The 21,487-nt window shown below is 37.0% G+C and overlaps 1 long non-coding RNA gene across 1 annotated transcript in view; it reads right to left on the minus strand.

The window, feature by feature from the left end:
- Positions 1–1,905: 1,905 nt before the first annotated feature.
- LOC139707252 (uncharacterized) overlaps positions 1,906–21,487 on the minus strand; it is a 44,889-nt gene continuing 25,307 nt past the window's right edge. The window contains exons 2-3 of the long non-coding RNA XR_011708852.1: positions 3,265–3,327; positions 1,906–2,026 (exon numbers count right to left, since the gene is read on the minus strand). This is a non-coding gene — a long non-coding RNA (uncharacterized lncRNA). The remainder of the gene's footprint in view (positions 2,027–3,264; positions 3,328–21,487) is intronic.

Genomic DNA, 21,487 nt, shown 5'->3' on the forward strand with positions numbered 1-21,487 from the left:
TTTCAACTCAAAATCGACTTGTTTCCCCCCATTATTAAAGCAATCAAGTGGCCTGGGATGGAGGGTGATGTCTGGAAAAGACAGTCACTGGAATTAGGTTTCTAATACATTCCCCAACAGGCATAAGTTGGAGAAGTTTTAGAAGGGTGTTAATAGAAATTATATGTTAGAGAATATCTAGTGAATCTGCATTCAGGTAGGAGAACTGCTTATGGATGGACATTCACTTGAATTTTATTCACACTGAGTCCTCATAAAGGAAATTAAGGTATGGAGTATGTTGAACTAGACAAACTCAACTTGTGGCACGTAATCAGAACGCAATTTCATTTTGTTTTCTACCAGCTTTTATGTGCATTCAGTGGGAGTAAGTCTTCTCACATCTCTTAAAAATCAGTTTTCCTGATCACTCTTCCAGTCTAATTTGTAGATAAGAAGGAAGGAATAGTTATCCAGTATCACGAGATGCCAGTGATACTGCAGGACCCCAGCAGGATGAACACTGGTGGGCATGGGAAGGCCTGGCAGACCCAGCAGGTGCTGGCCCCTCATTAAGAGATGATTCTGTTTCTTCTGGCTGCAGAGGAACCTGATCTCCTCCTGCACAGGAGTGAATCCACCCTGGATTTGATAAAATAAAAGAGGATTCAGTGATGACTGGAGCAAAAGACTGCTTAGAGTGGGCTTAAGGGAAAATAGAAGGAGAGTAAATTGGAGATAGTGAGAACTGGCACTTTTTCAAGAATTTTGATGCAAAAGTGAGTAAAGCGAGACAGCCAGGCACAGTGCATGTCTGTAATTTCAGCAACTCGGGAGGCTGAGGCAGGAGGATCACAAATAAAAGGCCTGCCTGGTAAAATTAGTGAGATCCTGTCTCAAAATAAAAAAATAAAAAGGGTTGGGGATGTACCCCTCTCTCTCTCTCTCTCTCTCTCTCTCTCTCTCTCTCTCTCTCTCTCTCACACACACACACACACACACACACACACACACACACAAAGGAAAGAAATGGGATATTCATTTGAGGTGGGAGGGGCTTGTGCTGGGATCAAGAGAAAAGGTAAAACTCTCCCAGGTAGAGGAAGCAGCTACAGGAACACTGAGCTCTCCTAATAGCTGGGGATCTTAAAGATTAGAATGTAAAACTTCTCCTGGTAGAAGAGCGAGCAGCATTGGTGTATGCTCATGGAGGGCAGATTAGAGAGAAAGGGGGCATAGCTGGACAAAGCCCCAGTGAGTTGGAAGGTTACTGAGTGGAGCTATGAGAGGGAGTGAGCTGGGAAGATAGGAGATTGTCATTGGCAAGTAGGATGTTTGAAATAGAGATTTTACGAAGAGCACAGATGCTCTCTTGAACCCACAGAAAGGGATCCTGCTGAGAATTATCTTACCATCAGGGTGTGGGCTCCTTCTTGAATTCTGCTCAGGAGACTATGAGTTCAGTGGAGGCCCACGAGGGTGATTGCCATGCCCTATGGATGGCTGAGCAATGAGCCTGAAATACCTGGTCACCAAGGTCTCTGAGAAACAGGCATTCTACCAGCCCCAGCTGCTTATCCCAAGAAAGTCTTCTTAGGTTACTATTATTTTGGTTCTCAGAGCTTTGCAACTGAGCCTAATTCTAATAAAAATAATACTTAAAAAAAGCCATTGTGGCAAAATAACATCAGATAAAATAGAATTTAGGGGTAAAATGAAGAGAAAATAGGATAATGTACAATAAAAGTAACAATCAAAAAATCTGGAACTTAGAAGCATTTATTAGTACATCTTGTTATATTTTAATGGACTCCTATCAGAGATGATAGCTCAAGTAGACTCAAAATTAGTACTAAATAGAAAGAACGTACAGACCCAAAATTTGACCATTTATTATGGCCTAAAGTTTATTTTTAGTTGCAGAAAACAGAAGTGACTCAAGCTAAGTTAAGCAGAAAGGATCTGATAAGATATAAAGGGCTAAGGGTGTATCTCAGTGGTAGAGCATCTGCTTGGCATGCATGAGGTCCTGGGTTCAATCCTCAGCCTGGCAAAACAAAAACAAAAAAAGAGTTATTAGGTAGCTCCCCAATTCCCAGGAGAGCCAGAGAGCTAGGCTTATATGTCATGCAGCTTGCATCATGATGGTCAGGGCCCCACAACCAGAAAGAATACCAGCCATCCGGGACGGTTTTAGCAGAAACCTCCCTCCACCTTCTGACCCCCAGGCAGTCAGTGCTCCCTGGACAAGACCACAACCTCACTCTACCTAATGCAAAACACCTGCCTGATGGAAGTTAGTTAAAGAAATGTCTTAACACACTTAAAAAGTGTGACAATCCCAGACGGTTTTATAGGGAAGCTCCGTCATCACACCTTCAAAGAAGAAATAAGCTCTTATAATTATTTTTTCAGAGACCAAAGAGAAAACTATCCAATTTATTTTATGAGACTAGCATAACTTTGGTACTGAAGACAAGAAGAATATAAAAAAAATTATAGAGCAACTTCTCTTATGAATATGACACAAGTGTTCTTTTATATTTTTCACAAATTAAACAGGCACATAGACCAATGGTATGAAATAGAAAGTCTAGAAGTAAATCCACACAGTCAACTACTTCACAGAAGGGTGACTGTAGATAACAATAAAGTATATTATATATTTTTAAAGTTAGAAGAAAATATTTTGAATACTTTCACCATAAAGGAATGATACATGTTGGAAGAAATAGATATGATTACCTTGATTTAAACACTATCTGATTATCAAAACATCATATGGTACCTTATAAATACATGTGTATATATACTTATATCCATGTATTTATATATACACATATTGTTGTTATTGCTGTACCAGGGACTGAACCCAGGGCATTCTACCACAGAGTTACATCCTCAACCCTTCTTTATTTTTTATTTTGAGATAGGGTCTTACAAGGTTTCCCAGGCTGGCCTCTAACTTGCCACCTTCCTGCCTCATCTTACTGAGTAGCTGGGATTATAGGTATGCACCACCATGCCCAGCAGTATGTTTATTTTTGTGTTTTTAATGTATCAGTTAAAAATTAATTAAAAATTTTAAAATCCAGCAAATCAGATTTATTACTATATTTAAAAAAATCCACTGAGGCTAACTAGGGCCCCGAGGAGGAAACAGCCAACTGAGGGAGGCAGGGCAGTGCAGGTGAAGAGACCAGATCTGAAGACTGCATATTTGCTACTTCCTTGTGTGTGAACTTGGGTGATTTACCTAAACTCTCTGCATCTGGGTTTTCTCACCTGTAAATTAGATGTAATAATAGTTCCACCTGATAGGGTTGTTGTGTGGATTAAGTGAGCAACCTAAGAACACAGAAGAGAACCTTAATTATTTGCCACTACTTTATCAAATGTAAATGTGCTGACCGGGTATGACAACAAACCAGAAACTTTTCTCCTTCCCTGGAGGCCTGGAGACCTTGGATGCCACCCAGGGAAAACAGGTGGAGCAGGATGGGTAGAGCCAGAATTAACTGAGCATTGGCCATAACTGAGACTTCCTGCTGTGTTGTCTCCCATTGAGAATCCTCACCCATCCTGAAGTTGATCAAGGTCTGGACTCTTCTCCTGACCTGTGGAATGCTGCTATTGGATGCAAGAAGACCAACTTGGAGGCAAGAAATGACTTCAACTTTCACTAAGTTAGTGCTAGGAAAGATAGAGACAAGTAGATGGATGGAGAGATGTTTAGAAGGCAAAATTGACCAAACAGGGTGATAGATTGGCAATGGGAGATGCAAAGAAAGGGGAGTGCCAAAGGTGACCAAGCTAAGGTGTAGGCTTAGGTAACTGGCTGTAAGGTGGTGTCATTCTTGAACTTGAGAATGTTGGAAGAAACCAGCTGTGATGGGGTGGTGAAGATCATGAGCTTAGTTCTGGGCAGTTGGAGGTGCACTGACCCCTTCAAGTGGAGATAATCAAGTTGGTTTCTACCTACAGTGAAGAATGCCATTTTGATAAAGTAATGAAAGTTATATTGAGAAAAGTACAAGAGCAGGTGAGAGATGAGGAAACAGGTACAGGAAGTTTTGGCAAGGACTTTGGTTAGGAAGGAGAGACATGAACAGCATTGAGAGGCATATATAGGGGTTTGATGAAGGATTTGTCTTCATTGGCAAGCTCCTACCACCCAGGATTGTGTGATAATTAAATTAGAGAATCCATAGAAAGGGTTAAGCTTGGTGCCTGATACATAGTATGTGCTCAACAATCATGAGTTTTTAAAAAACGAAGGGAAGGTAGCATGCATATTCAGTGAGTCTGCCGAATTCCAAGGCCCATACTCACTTTCCAACATTCCATCAGAGGCCTTCACAACTTGCTAAACTGCCACTCTCACCTCTGGCTTTCTAGCCAAGTATTTATAAAACTACTCAAGCAAAAAGATTTATCCAAGTGCCTTGAGTACTAAAAAAAGAACCTGGATAAAATAGTAGCAATATTTGTTTTTAAATATACTTCTAATTTTTTATTCTCATCACAAACTCTGCCCTCGGGATACATTGAACTTGGGGAAACATGCTTTAGCATTTCCAAGTTACTCCGAAATAGTTTAAAGACCAGTCAATGCTATGATGTGAGCGCCACCTACTGCAGAGAAACTTAAAAGCACATCTCTTGGTCCTAGTGGAAAGTTATCCTGCTGATGGATGAACCTTAGATGACAGTAATTTCCAGTTAACTAATTAAAAGCCTAAAACTTTGAAAGCTTTCTTTTTTTAATTTTTATTGTTGGTTGTTCAAAACATTACATAGTTCTTGACAAATCATATTTCACACTTTGATTCAAGTGGTTTATGAACTCCCATTTTTACCCCGTATACAGATTTCAGCATCACATCGGTTACACATCCACTGTTTTACATATTGCTATACTAGTGTCTGTTGTATTCTGCTGCCTTTCCTATCCTCTACTATCCCCCCTCCCCTCCCATCTTCTCTCTCTACCCCATCTACTGTAATTCATTTCTCCCCCTTGTTTTTTTTTCCCTTTCCCCTCACTTCCTCTTGTATGTAATTTTGTATAACCATGAGGGTCTCCTTCCATTTCCATGCAATTTCCCTTCTCTTTCCTTTTCCCTCCCACCTCTCACCCCTGTTTAATGTTGATCTTCTTCTCATGCTCTTCCTCCCAACTCTGTTCTTAGTTACTCTCCTTATATCAAAGAAAACATTTGGCATTTGTTTTTTAGGGATTGGCTAGCTTCACTTAGCATAATCTGTTCTAATGCCATCCATTTCCCTGCAAATTCTATGATTTTGTCATTTTTTAATGCAGAATAATACTCCATTGTGTATAACTGCCACATTTTTTTTATCCATTCGTCTACTGAAGGGCATCTAGGTTGGTTCCACAGTCTTGCTATTGTGAATTGTGCTGCTATGAACATCGATGTAGCAGTGTCCCTGTAGCATGCTCTTTTTAGGTCTTAAGCTTTCTTAATTTTTCTTTTTAACCTTTAACTTATTGATTAGATAATTGGTCAAATACCTGCTTGTTCTCCCTTTTAACTAGAAAGTTCTGTGTCTTTCAAATATTTAAGAAATTTTAAGTCTTACAATCAAAGCTATTTTATGTCATTTTGACGTTTTTAAGTAGTTGACACTTCTAATACCTGTTTTGGGTGCTTGCATTTATGGGCTAGAACATATAATTTGAATTCAGTCTTCATTGATCACTTTCGTTATGCCAGGCACCAGAAACTGGGGAAACAGAATGTTTTAAAATTATCTCAATATGGGTCAAAAAATATATTAAAAAGGGGGTTGGCATTGTGGCTCAGTGATAGGGCACTCACCTAGGGCATTCAAGGTACTGGATTTGATCCTCAACGCCACATTAAAAAATAAATAAATAAATGTATTGTGTCCAACTACAACTAAAAAAATATATTAAAAATATATTAAATGTAAATGTCCTGGGGCTGGGATTGTGGCTTAGCAGTAGAGCACTCACCTAGCATGTGCAAGGTACTGGGTTCCATCCTCAGCACCACATTAATTAATTAATTAATTAATTAATTAATTAAAGGTATTGTGTCCAACTATACAAAAATATTTTTAAAAAACATAAAGTGTCCTGTATGAAAGAAAATTTTTAAAATTCGAGGAATTCTGCAGAAGTGACTTTTGAACTACAGAATGTCAGAACAGATAAGAACTTATCATTTGTCCATTTACTTAGTGCCCACAATATGCCCAAAGACAAATCACAGAGGGTTCATTTTCTAAAGGAGCTCACAGCCTAGTTTGGGAGGCAGATATATAAACAAACTATTTTGTCTAAAATCAGAGAATAAAATTTGTTAATTGAAATATAAATATAAACATCTAGAGTCCCAGATACCCACAAAAAACTCAACAACCAGTATAAAGGACTATCATAGGAGAAAGTACCATGTGAACGGGTCGTGCAAAGATGGCATGACCTCATCTTCAAGGAGTCCTTCTGCTGGAGTACTAGTTCCTCAAGGATGAAACTTGGTCTTTTGCAGCCTCTGTACCAGGTGGTACAGAGGAAGAAAATTTTATTTTGCCTCACAGTTCCAGAGGTTCAGTCCATGATTGGCCTGTTCCTTCACTCTGGGTTGGAGGGGAGACAGAATACCATGGTGAAAGGAGAAAGAGGGGCCACACCATTGATGGACCATCATTCTGCCTACCACAAGGACACTCAACCTCAAAAATATTTTCTTTATTCTCCTTCTCCTTCTTCTTCTTTTTTGGTACCAGGGATTGAACCCAGGAACGCTTAACCACTGGGCCACATCCACAGCCCCCATGTATATTTTATTTAGATACAGGGTCCCACTGAGTTACTTAGGACTTGCTAAGTTGCTGAGGCTGGCTTTGAATTTGTGATCCTCCTGCCTTAGCCTCCTAAGCCTTTGGGATTATTAGCCCCTGGAAGGGGGAGGGGGAGGGAGGAGGAGGAGGAGGAGGAGGAGGAGGAGGAGGAGGAGGAGGAGGAGGAGGAGGAGATGACAAAAAGCAATAGAACTAGACCAGTAAGGATTTCAAATATTGAAATTATTGGCTAAAACAAATTTAAAGTGAGAATTTTAACCTTTTTAAATAAGTGAAAGATGAAATTAAAAACATGCACAAGGAGCAAATGATCAACAAGAACATGCAGATAGATTAAAACATATAACATATAACTTTAAGAAACCAAAAATATCACAAAAGAAATGAAAAAATGCTAGGTTGAATAACAAACTAGATACAACTAAAGAGATAATTAATGAAATGGAAGATAGATTTGAAGAGAAAATGCAGACGCAGATCAAATGTATGAAAAATATAAAGAAAATTTAAGAGACATGGAAGGTAGTGTTAGGAAAAATTATTAGGTGTAGTTTTTAATTTCTACATTACAGGTGACAGTATTGCCAAATATTTTTCTGCTATACTACTCTACTAGACTCTACTTGCTATATAAAACTCCCCAAAACATAACGGCTTAAAACTAAAATCATGTTATTTGTTCACAAGTCTGTAGATCAAGAATGTGACTAGAGCTTCTCTGGGTAGTTTTTTGGTCTTCATGGCATTTTTCTGGGGTACCTTATGAAACTATAGCCAGATAGTGACTAGGGCTAAAGTATCCAAGACAGCTTCACTCACACATCTTGGCACCTTGTATCCAAGACAGCTTCACTCATATATCTTGGCACTCTAGTATTTAAGTCACCTTGGCAGTGGTGACTTAAATACTAGAATCTTTCCATCTCTCTGAATGATTTTCTTTTCTTTTTTTTTAAGCATTCTCTTTTTTCAACGTTTATTTTATTTTATTTTTTAAATTTATTTTTATGTGGTGCTGAGGATCAAACCCAGTGCCTCACACATGCTAGGCAAGTGCTCTATCACTGAGCCACAACCCCAGCCCCTCTGAATGGTTTTCTTAATATAATTAATTTTGGGGTCTCTTTAACAGTGGCTTGACCTCAAGGGAGAGTGTTTAAACAGTAAAGAAGGAAACTGCAAGTCTCTTAAAGCCAATTTTGGAAAAGCATTACTTCTACTATATTCTGCCAGGAAAAACAGGTCACAGGATCAGACCAGAGTCAAGAGGAGAGGAGGCAGAACCCAGAGAAACTACTCAGGGTTTTGTTTTGTTTTCCACACCATTTTTTCCCCCAAATCACTCAAGATTTTAAATGGAACTTTACAAGCTGATTCCTAAATTTATATGGAAGGATAAAGGCAAAAATTATACAAGGGTAAAACAGGATATAAGGCCTTGCACTATCAAATATAAAGATTTATTATAACATTATAGAAACTGTATAGGTAATACAACACTAAATCTAAAAACAGACTTATATCTGTAAACTAAATATATGACAGAGGAGTACAACAGGTCCCTGAGGTAAGGCTGGCACACCTTTTTATTCATATGGTAATGTTGGAAGGTGGTGAAACCTTAAAAAGACAGGGACTATTGGGAGGTGATCGTGTCCTTCCCAAGAACTGCCCTCAAAATAGATTAAGGTAGTTCTTTGGAGATGCCAGTTGTTCTTGTGAGTTGTTATAAAAGAACAAGCTTGTCCTTTCCCTGCTCTCTGGTTTCCTTTCTGGCCATGTGATTTCTCCCTGTCACACATGCTCTGGCCATGATGCCATCCATCATGTGGTGACGCAGTCAAGGGGGCTCTCACCAGAGGTTGAACCCAATCTTGGGTTTTCAGCCTCCTTTTTTTTTCTTACTTTAAAAAAATTGTTCTGATTAGTTACACATGACAGTAGAATGCATTTTGACATGTCATACATAAATGGAGTATAACTTCTCATTCTTCTGGTTGTACACGATGTAGAGTTACACTGGTCACATAATCATATACGCACATAGAGTAATAATGTCTGATTCATTCTACTATCCTTCCTACCCTCCGGTCCCCTCCTCTCCCTTCACTCCCTTCTGCCTAATGCAAAGTACCTCTATTTTTCCCCAGCCCGCCCCCACCCCTTATTGTGAATTAGCATCCACATATCAGAAAAAATATTTGGCCTTTGGGTTTTTTTTTTTTTTAAAGAGAGAGAGAGAGAGAGAGAGAGAGAGAGAGAGAGAGAGAATTTTTTTTAATATTTATTTTTTGGCGGACACAACATCTTTATTTGTATGTGGTGCTGAGGATAAAACCCGGGCCACACGCATGCCAGGAGAGCGCACTACCGCTTGAGCCACATCCCCAGCCCCTGGCCTTTGGTTTTTTGGGATTGGCTTATTTCCCTTAGCATGATTTTCTCCAGTTCCATCCATTTACCTGCAAATGCCATAATTTCATTCTTCTTTTGAGGCTTTATAATATTCTGTTGGGTATATATACTACATTTTCTTTATCCATTCATCTGTTGGAGGGCATCTAGTTTGATTTCATAGTTCGGCTCTTCTGAATTGAGCTGTTATAAACATTAAATGGCTGTGTCACTGTAGTATGCTGATTTTAAATCCTTTGGGTATAAACTGAGGAGTGGGATAGTAGGTGGGTCAAATGGTGGTTCCATTCCAAGTTTTGTGAGGAATCTCCACACTGCTTTCCAGAGTGGTTGCACCAATTTTCAGTACCACCAGCAGTGTATGAGTGTACCTTTTCTGCACATCTTAACCAACATTTATTGTTGCTTGTATTCTTGATAATTGCCATTTTTACCAGAGTAACATAAAATCTTAGAGCAGTTTTGATTTGCATTTCTCTAATTGCTAGAGATGTTAACATTTTCATATACTTGTTGATTGATTCTATTTCTTCTCCTGTGAAGTGCCTGTTCAGTTCCTTAGCCTATTTGTTGATTGATTGGGTTATTTGGGGTTTTTGGTGTTGAGATTTTTGAGTTCTTTATATATTCTGGAGATTAATACTCTGTCTGAGGGGCATGTGGTTAAGATTTTCTCCCATCCCGTAGGCTCTCTCTTCATTTATTGATTGTTTCCTTTGTTCTGCCTCCTTTTCTTCATGAAATACCCAACATCAGGTATTCTGTTACAGCAACAGAAAACTTACATTTATGTTTTATATATTCTGTCATATTTCTCAAATAGTTCATAATGAATTAACGTATTTAGAAAGCTGACTAAAAGGGTAAGGAAGAAGTGAAGATTACACAAATGACTGCCATTTGTACTCATATATAAATATATGAGTACATTTTTAGAAATTTCTGAATCTTCTTTTGCTCTGCCATTTTTTCCTCTTCTGTGGAATTCTAACTTTTCAAGCAAACTCTAACAAAATCTGTGTTACCTAGACTTTTTATAGGTCTGTTTGAAAGTCCTGTACATGGAACATGAAGGCTTTCAAATAAATATGCCTGCTTGGTGACAAATCTTGTGGATGCTTATATCAGTTTATCTCACGTTCACATGAAAGATTAGAGTGAAACGATCTCAAAACTATACCTATATTGTGACTTTCTCACTTAAAAATGTGTCTGTCTTTCCTCTAGGAATAAGGACATTTTGATTATGTGGATGTTCTCAGATCTAATATTTTATGTTCTTGTTTTAGTCATTGCTGAAACTTTGGCCAAATTAAAAAGCTGCCCAGCAGATTTTAACAAACAGTGTGAAGCCTGATTTATTTGTTTATTTTAAACTATTAATTTTGTTTTAGTTGTAGATGGACACAATACCTTTATTTGTTTATTTGTATGTGATGCTGAAGATTGAACCCAGTGCCTCACACTTGCAAGTCAAGTGCTCAACCACTAAGTTAACAACCCCAGCCCCTGAAGCCTGATTTATTTTAACAACTTGAGGTCCCTTTATTTGGAGTTGCTTTGCTTAATAGATGGAAAGTAACTTGGACTATCCAACATTGATGACAAAATCCACAGGCCCTTAGAAGTCCTTTCTGGGGACCTTCCATAGACAGCAGCCTGCTGGCCTCGCTCTGGTCTAGGATCATGCCACTTACTGTAGGATCTGCTAGACCAACTTACAGGTAAGAAGAGCATAATAATGGTATTTAGACTTAAGGAAAAATATGGAATAAGATATAGCCACTTCTAACTTGTCAAGACTTGAAGCAGTAGGCTCACATCTGAAGAGTCAACAAGGCAACTTTTTTTTATATACTTTTTATGGCTAATATTCCATTGTGTAAATATACTACATTTTCTTTCCATTCATCCGTTGAGGAGCACCTAGTTTGGCTCCATAGCTTAGCTATTGTGAATTGATCTACTATAAACATTGATGTGCTGCATCACTGTAGTATGCTGATTTTTAAACTTTTGAATGTTTACTGAGGAGAGGGATAACTGGGTCATATGGTGGTTCCATTCCTAGTTTTTGGAGGAATATGCATACTGATTTTCAGAGTGATTGCACTAATTTGCAATTTCACATATCAATGAATCTTCCCATACACACACACATCCTTGCTCACATTTATTATTATTGTATTCTTAATAATTGCAATTTTGGTTGATATGATATCTCAGTGTAGTTTTAACTTTCATTTATTTAATTGCTAGACATGTTGAACATTTTTTCATATATTTGTTGATCATTCATATTTCTTCTTTTGAGAAGTGTCTATTTAGTGCATTTGCCCATTTATTGATTTTTTTTGGTGTTAAGCTTTCCAAGTTCTTTTTGTATCCTGGAAATTAACATCTTATCTGAGGTACGGGTGGCAAAGATTTTCTTTGATTCTATAGGCTCTCTCTTCACTTTCTTGATTGTTTCCTTTGCTGTAAAGACTTTTAGTTTGATGCCATCCCATTTATTGGTTCTTGATTTTTCTTCTTGCACTCTAGGAGTCTAATTGAGGAATTCAGTTCCTAAGCTGACATATTCAAATCTTAGGCCTACATTTTCTTCAAGGTGTGGGGTTTTTTGTCTAATACCTAGGTCTTTGATGCACTCTGAGTTGAGTTTTATACAGGGTGAGAGACAGGTATTAAATTTCATTCTGCTACATATGGATTTCCAGTTTTCCCAGTACCATTTTATTGAAGAGATTATCTTTTCTCCAATGTATGTTTATGGAACCTTTGTCTAGTATGAGATAACTGTTTTTATGCAGGTTTGTCTCTGTGTCTTCTATTCTGTTCCATTGGTTTTCATGTCTGTTTTTGCCAATATCATGCTGTTTTTATTATTATAGCTCTAAAGCATAATTTAAGGTCTGGTATTATGATATCCCCTGCTTCACTTTTCTCACTAAGGATTGCTTTGGCTATTCTTGGCCTCTTATTTTTCCAAATGAATTTCATGACTGCCTTTTCTATTTCTATAAAGAATATCATTGGAATTTTAATAGGAATCAAATTAAATCTATAAGTGGATTTTGGTAGTATGGCCATTTTGACAATATTAATTCTGCTTATGGGCAACTTTTTTGGGGGGGTTCTGGTGATTGAACTCAGGGGCACTTGACTACTGAGTCACATTCCCAATCCTACTTTGTATTTTTTATTTAGAGACAGGGTCTCACTGAGTTTCTTAGCACCTTGCTTTTGCTGAAACTGGCTTTGAACACATGATCCCCCTGCCTCAGCCTCATGAGCAGCTGGGATTACAGGTGTGCTCTACCATGCCCAGCATAGTAAGTTAATAAGTTGTTTTAATGTACGTTAATAAGTTGTTTATTTTTAAAGACATAATTGAAGAATCATTACCTAAAGCCATGTAAATTGCACAAATGCTTTGCAAACCAATTGAGTTTTTAAAAGGTATTTGAATTTTCTCAAGATTTTAAAATGATTGTTTAGAAAAGATACTTTCTGAGCAGCTGAATAAAATCCTTAATCAAAACCATAAATCTTCCATTGAGAAAAGGCAGAAAAACAAATTACTTTAAAATATCTGTGTGAAAGAATAAACAGATGAAAACATGTTTTGTGTATAAACCTGAAGATATTCTTCTATTGATATTTTGATACATTATGATAAATCAAAAAAGCTAAGGTGATATTATGAATTAAATACTTTTAGCTAATCATCTTGGGTTTGTTTGTTTTTTTAATTTTTATTTATTTTTTTTTAGTCATACATGACAGTAGAATGCATTTTGACATATAATACATACATGGAATGTACATACATCAATCATATTGTCTATTCTGCTGCCCTTCCTATCCTCCCTACTCCTCCCCTCCTCTCCCATCCTTTCTCTCTATCCAATCTAATGTGACACACTTTTTTTTTCTTTTTTCTCATTACAACATCATATATGTATTCTGTATAACAATGAGGTTCTCCTTCCATCTTCTGTGTAACTCCCCTTCTCCCTCTTTTTCCCTCCCACCTCTCTTCCCTATTTAGTGGTAGTCTTCTTCTCATGCTCTTCCTCCCTATCCCATTTTGAGTCACCCCCCTTGGGTTTTTTTTTTAATTTTTGTTTTTATGATGCTGGGTTCAAACCAGAGCATGATACAGGCATTTTTATAGGCAAACTGAGATGCATTCTCAGCCCTATATGTGCTTATAGAAAAAAAAAAACAACTAACTTAAATGCTTAAAAAAATGACAGCATACAGACCCAAAAAATGGTGTAACACACTTTCTAAAATCTAATAACTCTAAACCCTCACCTCCTACCCCCTAAATATCTCATCCTACACCTCACCCCTAGTTCTTTATACACCATCAGAAACTGTAAGACACTTTTGCAAACCTACTGTTTATATTGTAGATAATAATTGAACTCAACATTTCTGTATATGGTGACAAAACTGTAAATGTCTTAATAGCAGATATTTGGTTTAAGGTTGTATATTGCTTGTATTGGGATCTGTTCACATTGTTCTCCCCCTTAAAGGATAGGTATTGGAAACCTGCAGGAATGTTATAAGCCTATAGAGTAAATACAGTAATGCCTCAGATCCACAGTGCTAAAAGAGAAGACATACAAACAACATGAAAAAACAAGGTAAGAAAGTGCCCCCAACAAACCAAGATATTACATTATTAGGATCCATGGCTAGCACAACAGAAGAAATTACAGAGAAGGAGTTTAGGATGTACATAATTAAAATGTTCTGGGAATTAAAGGATGATATAAGAGAGAAAATACAGGAAGCAAAAAATTACTTCAATAAGGAAATACATGTTCTGAAAACAAACAAACAAACAGAAATCCTTGAAATGAAAGAACCAATAAACCAAATTACAAGCTCAATAGAAAACATCACCAATAGATTAGATCACTTGGAAGACAAGACCTCAAACAGTGAAGACAAAATATATATAATCTTGAAAAGAATGTTGACCACACAGTGAAGATGGTAAGAAACCATGAGCAGAACATTCAAGAATTATAGGATAATATAAAATAAAAACAAATTTAAGAGTTATTGGGATAGAGAAAGGCATAGAGTTCCAAACCAAAATATCTACCCCCTAAATATCTTATCCTACACCTCACCCCTAGTTCTTTATACACCATCAGAAACTGTAAGACACTTTTGCAAACCTACTGTTTATATTGTAGATAATAATTGAACTCAACATTTCTGTATATGGTGACAAAACTGTAAATGTCTTAATAGCAGATATTTGGATCCACAAATGAAATGAAATAATATCAGAAATCTATTCAATGAAATAATATCAGAAAATTTTCCAAACATGAAGATTAAATTGGAAAATCAAATACAAGAGGCTTACAGGACACTAAATGTACAAAATCACCACAGATCCACACTAAGTCACATTATAATATAAAAATAGATACTACCCTGATTCTATCAGATCATAAAGGAATGAAATTAGAAATCAATGATAAAATAAAAAATAGAAGCTACTCCAACACCTAGAGACTAAATAATATGCTACTGAATGAACAATGGGTTGCAAAAGACATCAAAGAAGAGATTTAAAAACTCTTAGAAGTAAATGAGAACACTGATACAACATATTGAAATTTCTGGGACACTATGAAGGCAGTACTAAGAGGAAAGTTCATTGCATGGAGTTCATTCCTTAAAAGAAGAAAAAGTCAACAAACAAATGACCTATCATTACATCTCAATGTAATCTCTAATGAAAATGCCTAGCATGCAGAATAAAGAGAGAATTGCATCTCTAATGAAAATGTCTAGCATATAGAATAAGGAGAGAATTTTAAAAGCCACAAGAGAAAGGAATCAGATTAAATATAGGGGGAAAACAATTAAGATATCTGCAGATTTTTCAACCCAGACCCTGAAAACTAGATGATCTTGGAACAACATATACCAAGCTCTGAAAGAAAATGAATGCCAACCAAGAGTCTTATATCCAGCAAAATTAAGTTTTAGATTTGATGACAAAATAAAAACCTTCCATGATAAACAAAAGTTAAAACATCCTCTTCAAAATATTCTATGAGGAGAAACAAAAAATGACAATGAAAATCAGCAAAGGGGGGGGGGGTTAAACTAAAGGAAATACTAATAAAAAGAGAAACAAGTCAAGTTAAATACCTAAAATAAACAAATACGACCAGGAGTACAAATCATGTCTCAATAATAACCCTAAATGTTAATGGCCTAAACCCATCAATCAAAAGACATAGACTGGCAGATTGGATTTAAAAAGACCCAAGAATATGCTTCCTTCAAGAGACTCATTTCATAGGAAAAGCCCTCCACAGACTGAAAATGAAACATACCATTCACATGAACTGTGGAAACAAACAGCGGTTTCCGTCCTCCTATCAAATAAAGTAGTCTTCAAGTCAAAGTTAATCAAAAGGGATAAAGAAGGACATTTCACACTGCTTAAGGGAATCATGCTTCAACAAGACATAACAATTTTAAATATATATATGTCCCAAACAATGAAGCATCTACATTCATCAAACAAACTCTTCTCAAGTTCAAGAGTTAAATAGACCACAACCTAATAATTCTTGGTAACTTTAACACACCTCTTTCACTAGTGGATAGATCTTCCAAAAAAAGTTAAACAAAGAAACTATACAACTCAATAATACAATCATTAACTTAAACTTAACAGACATATATATATAGTATTTCATCCATCAACAGTGAATACACTTTCTTCTTAGCAGCGCATGGATCCTTCTTTAAAATAGACCATATATTATGCCATAAAGCAACACTTAGCAAATACAAAAAAGTAGAGATACTACCCTGATTCTGTCAGATCATAATGGAATGAAATTAGAAATCAATGATAAAATAAAAAAAATAGAAGCTATTCCAACACCTGGAGACTAAATAATATGCTATTGAATGAACAATGGGTTGCAAAAGACATCAAAGAAGAGATTAAAAAACTCTTAGAGGTAAATGAGAACACTGATACAACATATTGAAATCTCTGGGACACTATGAAGGCAGTATAAGAGGAAAGTTCATTGCATGGAGTTCATTCCTTAAAAGAATAAAAAGTCAACAAATAAATGACCTATCATTACATCTCAAAGCCCTAGAAAAAGAAGAACAAATCAACACCAAAAGCAGTAGAAGACAGGAAATAATTAAAATCAGAACTGAAATCAATGAAATTCAAACAAAATAAACAATTGAAAAACTTGACAAAACAAAAAGTTGGTTCTTTGAAAAGAAGAAATAAAATTGATAAACCCTTAGCCATGCTAATAAAGAGAAGGAGAGAGAAAATTGAAACATCCATGATGAAAAAGGAAATATCATGATGGACACTACAGAAATACAGAAGGTAATTAGAAATTATTTTGAAAATTTATACTCCAATAAAATAGAAATTATCAAAGGCGTCAACAAATTTCTAGAGTCATATGATTTGCCTAAACTGAATTAGGATTATATATACAAGTTAAACAGCTCAATTTCAAGCAATGAAATAGAAGATGCCATCATAAGTCTACCAATCCAAGAAAAGCCCAGGACCAGATTGATACACAGTTGAGTTCTACAAGACCTTCAAAGAAGAACTAATTCCGATACTCCTCAAATTATTTCATGAAATAGAAAAAGAGGGAACACTTCAAACTCATTCTATGAGGCCAATATCATCCTGATTCCAAAACCAGACAAAGAAAGAAAACTTCAGACTAATATCTCTAATGAATATAGATGCTAAAATTTTGACAAATCGAATACAAAAATATATCAAAAAGACAGTGTGCCATGATCAAGAGGGGTTCATCCAGGGATGCAAGTTTGGTTCAACATATGAAAATTAATAAATGTAATTCATCACATCAATAGACTTAAAAATAAGAATCATATGATCATCTCAGTAGATGAAGAAAAAGAATTCGACAAAATACTGCACCTTATGTTCAAAACACTAGAAAAACTAGGGATAACAGGAATATATCTCAACATTGTAAAAGCTATCAATGTTAAGCCTCAGGCCAACATCATTCTAAAATGAAGAAAAATTGAAATCATTCCCACTAAAAACTGGAACAAGACAGGGATGCCCTCTCTCACCACTTCTACTTAATATAGTTCTTGAAACTCTAGTCAGAGTAATTAGATAGATGAAAAAAATTAAAGTGATACAAATAGGAAAATAAAAACTCAAGTTATCACTATTTGCTAATAATATGATTCTATACCTAGAAGATCAAAAATATTCTACCAGAAAACTTCTAGAACTAATAAATGAATCCATCAAAGTAAATACCCGTAAATAAAGGGCATTTTTGTACATCAGTGACAAATTGTTGAGAGCCATGGCCAGGTCAAGATGGTGCCTGGCATTTTGCCAGAAGGGGCGGCTCCTGCTGCCTTGGGTGCCCGCTACTTTTGAGTTCTCGCAGAGTTTCCATTGAGTTCCCGTTGAGTTCTTGCGGAGTTCCTGTGGAGTTCGCGTGGGTTCGGGAATAAAGTTCATTCCTGCTTGAATCTACAAGTGGCTTGTGACCTCCTGGTTATTTGTGCCCAGCCAGACTGCGGCATTTAGTGGCCTGTACGGGGATCACCTGAAGCTTGGGGGTAAGTGAAACTGCTCGCCCCTGAGGGCAGGGCGAGAGAATGGATGACCATTTCAAAAAACAATGTGTTCTTGTTTTGATTTGTTTTGTTTTTGTTTCAAGCTGCCTGTCCCTAGAACTTTCTCAGACAAACTGGGGAAAGTGGTTGGCTCAAGGGTTGAACTTGTTCGGCCCTGAGGAAGAGATAGAGATAGACCACAGATACACATGTCAAGAAAATAGAAAAACTGATACAACGAATTTTTGTTCCTTTTTTGTTTCGTTTTTTTTCGGTTTTGTTTTGTGTTATCTTGTTGAGTTGTGTTATCTTTATAGCAGAAATATGGAATTAAAAATTAGTAAAAACCAAAACGAAAGGGTGTTAAATAAATTACTAGAGGAAGGAGGCATCTCAGTAAAATCAAGAACAGTTAGGGCATACGTTAAGACAATACAAAGGTGTAGCCCATAGTTCATTAAAGAGGGGTTGTTAAATATATCACAATGGAACCATCATGGTGAAGATTTAAAAAGGATAGAAAAGGAAAGCCCAGGAACTCTGCCAGTTGGCACATTATCATTATGGACGTTGGTACAATCTTGTTTGCTTAGTCAAGGAGAAGACATTTTAGATCAAGTAAAAGAGGAAGTCTCTCAAGTTAGTCAGACAGGGGAAGAAAGTTTAGAGAAGGGAAGGCTATCAGGGGAGAAGTTACAACGGGAGGTTGCTACTAACACCTTTCTATCACCAGATGGCATGGGTGTCCAACCAACAGATCCACCTATGGGGACAACATATGCTGAGTGGACCTCAACCCCCGTAGTTGATAGATGGGATCCTGAGACAGGACCTCAACAATTAGCATGCCCTGTATTTGAGGAGGCAGGAGGGCAGCGAATTCACCGTGCTCTAGATTTCAAAACAGTGAAGCAGTTAAAGGAGGCTGTAACAACCTATGGCCCTCAAGCACCCTTCACTGTAAGCATGGTTGAATCCATTACCAACTTGAACATGACGCCAGCAGATTGGGCTAGTATGTGCAAAGCTGTGCTAAATGGAGGACAATATCTGCTATGGAAGGTTGCCAATCAGGAATTTTGCACGGAGACAGCTAGGTGAAATGCAGCAGCCAGTTATCCTCAGAGAAATCTAGATATGTTGTTAGGACAGGGACCTTATGAGGGTCAGCTGCAACAAATTAGATATGATCCTGCCATATACTCACAAATTGCTTCAGCTGTGGTTAGGGCATGGAAAACTTTACAGGGGCATGGAGTTTTACAAGGTCAATTATCTAAGGTAATAAATACAAGGAGCTAATGAACCTTACACTGAATTTGTAGATAGGCTTATACAAACAGCTACCAGAATCTTTGGGGATGTAGAACAAGCGATGCCATTAATAAAACAACTAGCCTACGAACAAGCAAATAGATGGTGCAGGGAGGCCATTAGACCATGGAAACATGGAGATTTAAACACATATATTAAATTATGCAGAGACATTAATGAACAAGGGCAAATCTTGGAAGCTGCAGTACAATAGGCTTTAGGTGCAAGGCCAAAAACATGCTACAATTGTGGACAAACAGGACATTTTAGAAGGAGTTGCTCCATAGGAGGAGGGTTTAACAAAACTGGATATGATTAAAGGGGTAGAATACCGGGTATTTGCCCATGATGCCATAGAGGGAGACATTGGGCTAATGAATGCCATTCTCAAACCACTATAGAGGGTACTCCGTTATCAAAAAACGGACAAGGACCAGGTGTTTACCCACGATATCATGGAGCAAAACATTGGGCTCCATTGCCAAAAAATGGACAGGGGGGCCCAATGCTCCGGAGCCCACGATCACAAATATACGGGGCATTGGAGGAACCCAGCAACACCATCAGGGTAGTTCCCAGGACACATTATCCATTAGATCCCTCATTAGACAAACCAGAGGGAGCGCAGGGTTGGACATCTGCACCTCCGCCAGAGTAGTACTAACTCCAGAGAGGGGAGTTCAAATCATTCCCACAGGGGTAAAAGGACCTCTTCCCCAAGGAAGAGTAGGCTTATTATTAGGACTCAGTTCTTCTACTCTAAAAGGACTTATGATAAGTCCTGGGGTAATTGATCCCAATTATGAATGTGAAATAAAAATTATAGCCAGGTCTCCAAAGGGTATATCAGTAATTTCACCAGGAGATAGAATAGCACAGTTATTAATGATACCCAACATACATGATAAATTTTCCAGTCGTGCTATAGAAAGAGGTTCCAGGGGATTAGGCTCCACAGGTGTAGATTGGGCTATGCATTCTTTAAATTTAGATTCTCACCCCATGCTAAAACTAAATATTCAAGGACATGAATTTAATGGTCTACTGGATACAGGTGCAGATCTTAGCATTATCTCTCGTCAAGAATGGCCAAAACATTGGCTTTTACAACAAGCCACTCAAACGCTTTGAGGCCTAGGAGTGGCAACTAATCCCCATAGAAGTGCAATGGTATTAGATTGGAAGGATCCTGAAGGATGTGAAGGAACTATACAGCTATATGTATTGGATCATCTTCCTATAAATTTATGGGGACGAGATGTCCTAGATCAATTAAGTTTAACATTAACAAATAACATCAATTCAAATGTGCCCACTATTATGGCTAGACAAGGTTTTAGGAAAGGAAAAGGATTAGGAGAAAAAGGACAAAGTATAGTGGCACCAATACAAATAGATCAAGAAATAGATAGACATGAATTGGGTTTTCAGGAGGGGTCACTGAGACAATAAAATTACTTGGAAATCAGAAAGACTAGTATGGGTTCCTCAGTGGCCCCTGACTAAAGAAAAAATACAAGCAGCCCATGACCTGGTCAAACAACAATTAGTGGAGGGACATATACAACCTTCTGTATCTCCCTATAATACTCCCATTTTTGTCATCAAAAAGAAATCTGGTAAATGGAGATTATTGCAAGATTTAAGAGCTATTAATAACGAGATGGTTATTATGGGACCTGCTCATTTGGGGATTCCTCAATTGTCTGCTTTGCCAAAAACCTGGTGTGTTTTAGTTATAGATATTAAAGATTGTTTTTTTTTTTTTCAATTCCAATTCATCCTGAGGATAGTCCACGTTTTGCATTTACTGTCCCTGCATTGAATCATGAAGGTCCTGATCAGAGATATGAATGGAAAGTACTCCCTCAAGGGATGGCTAACAGCCCAATTATGTGTCAAATTTATGTTAACAAAGCAATCCAGCCACTTAGAAATCAAAATCCTGAACTACAAATATTTCACTATATGGACAATGCATTATTGGCACACAAAGATAAAAACACATTGCTAAAATGTTATGCCACACTTACAAACTTATTAAAAAATTATAATCTAGAGATAGCAATAGATAAAGTACAATTAAATTTTACAATTAATTATTTAGGAGTTCTATTATCCTCGACCATGGTCCATCCACCAAAAATTCAAATACAAGTAGATCAACTCAAATCACTTAATGACTTTCAAAAGTTATTAGGAGACATAAATTGGATAAGGCCTTATCTAGACATACCAACAGGAGAGTTGGGACCTTTATTTGATA

Source organism: Marmota flaviventris, chromosome 10 (genome assembly GCF_047511675.1).
Source record: "Marmota flaviventris isolate mMarFla1 chromosome 10, mMarFla1.hap1, whole genome shotgun sequence".
NCBI lineage: Eukaryota > Metazoa > Chordata > Mammalia > Rodentia > Sciuridae > Marmota > Marmota flaviventris.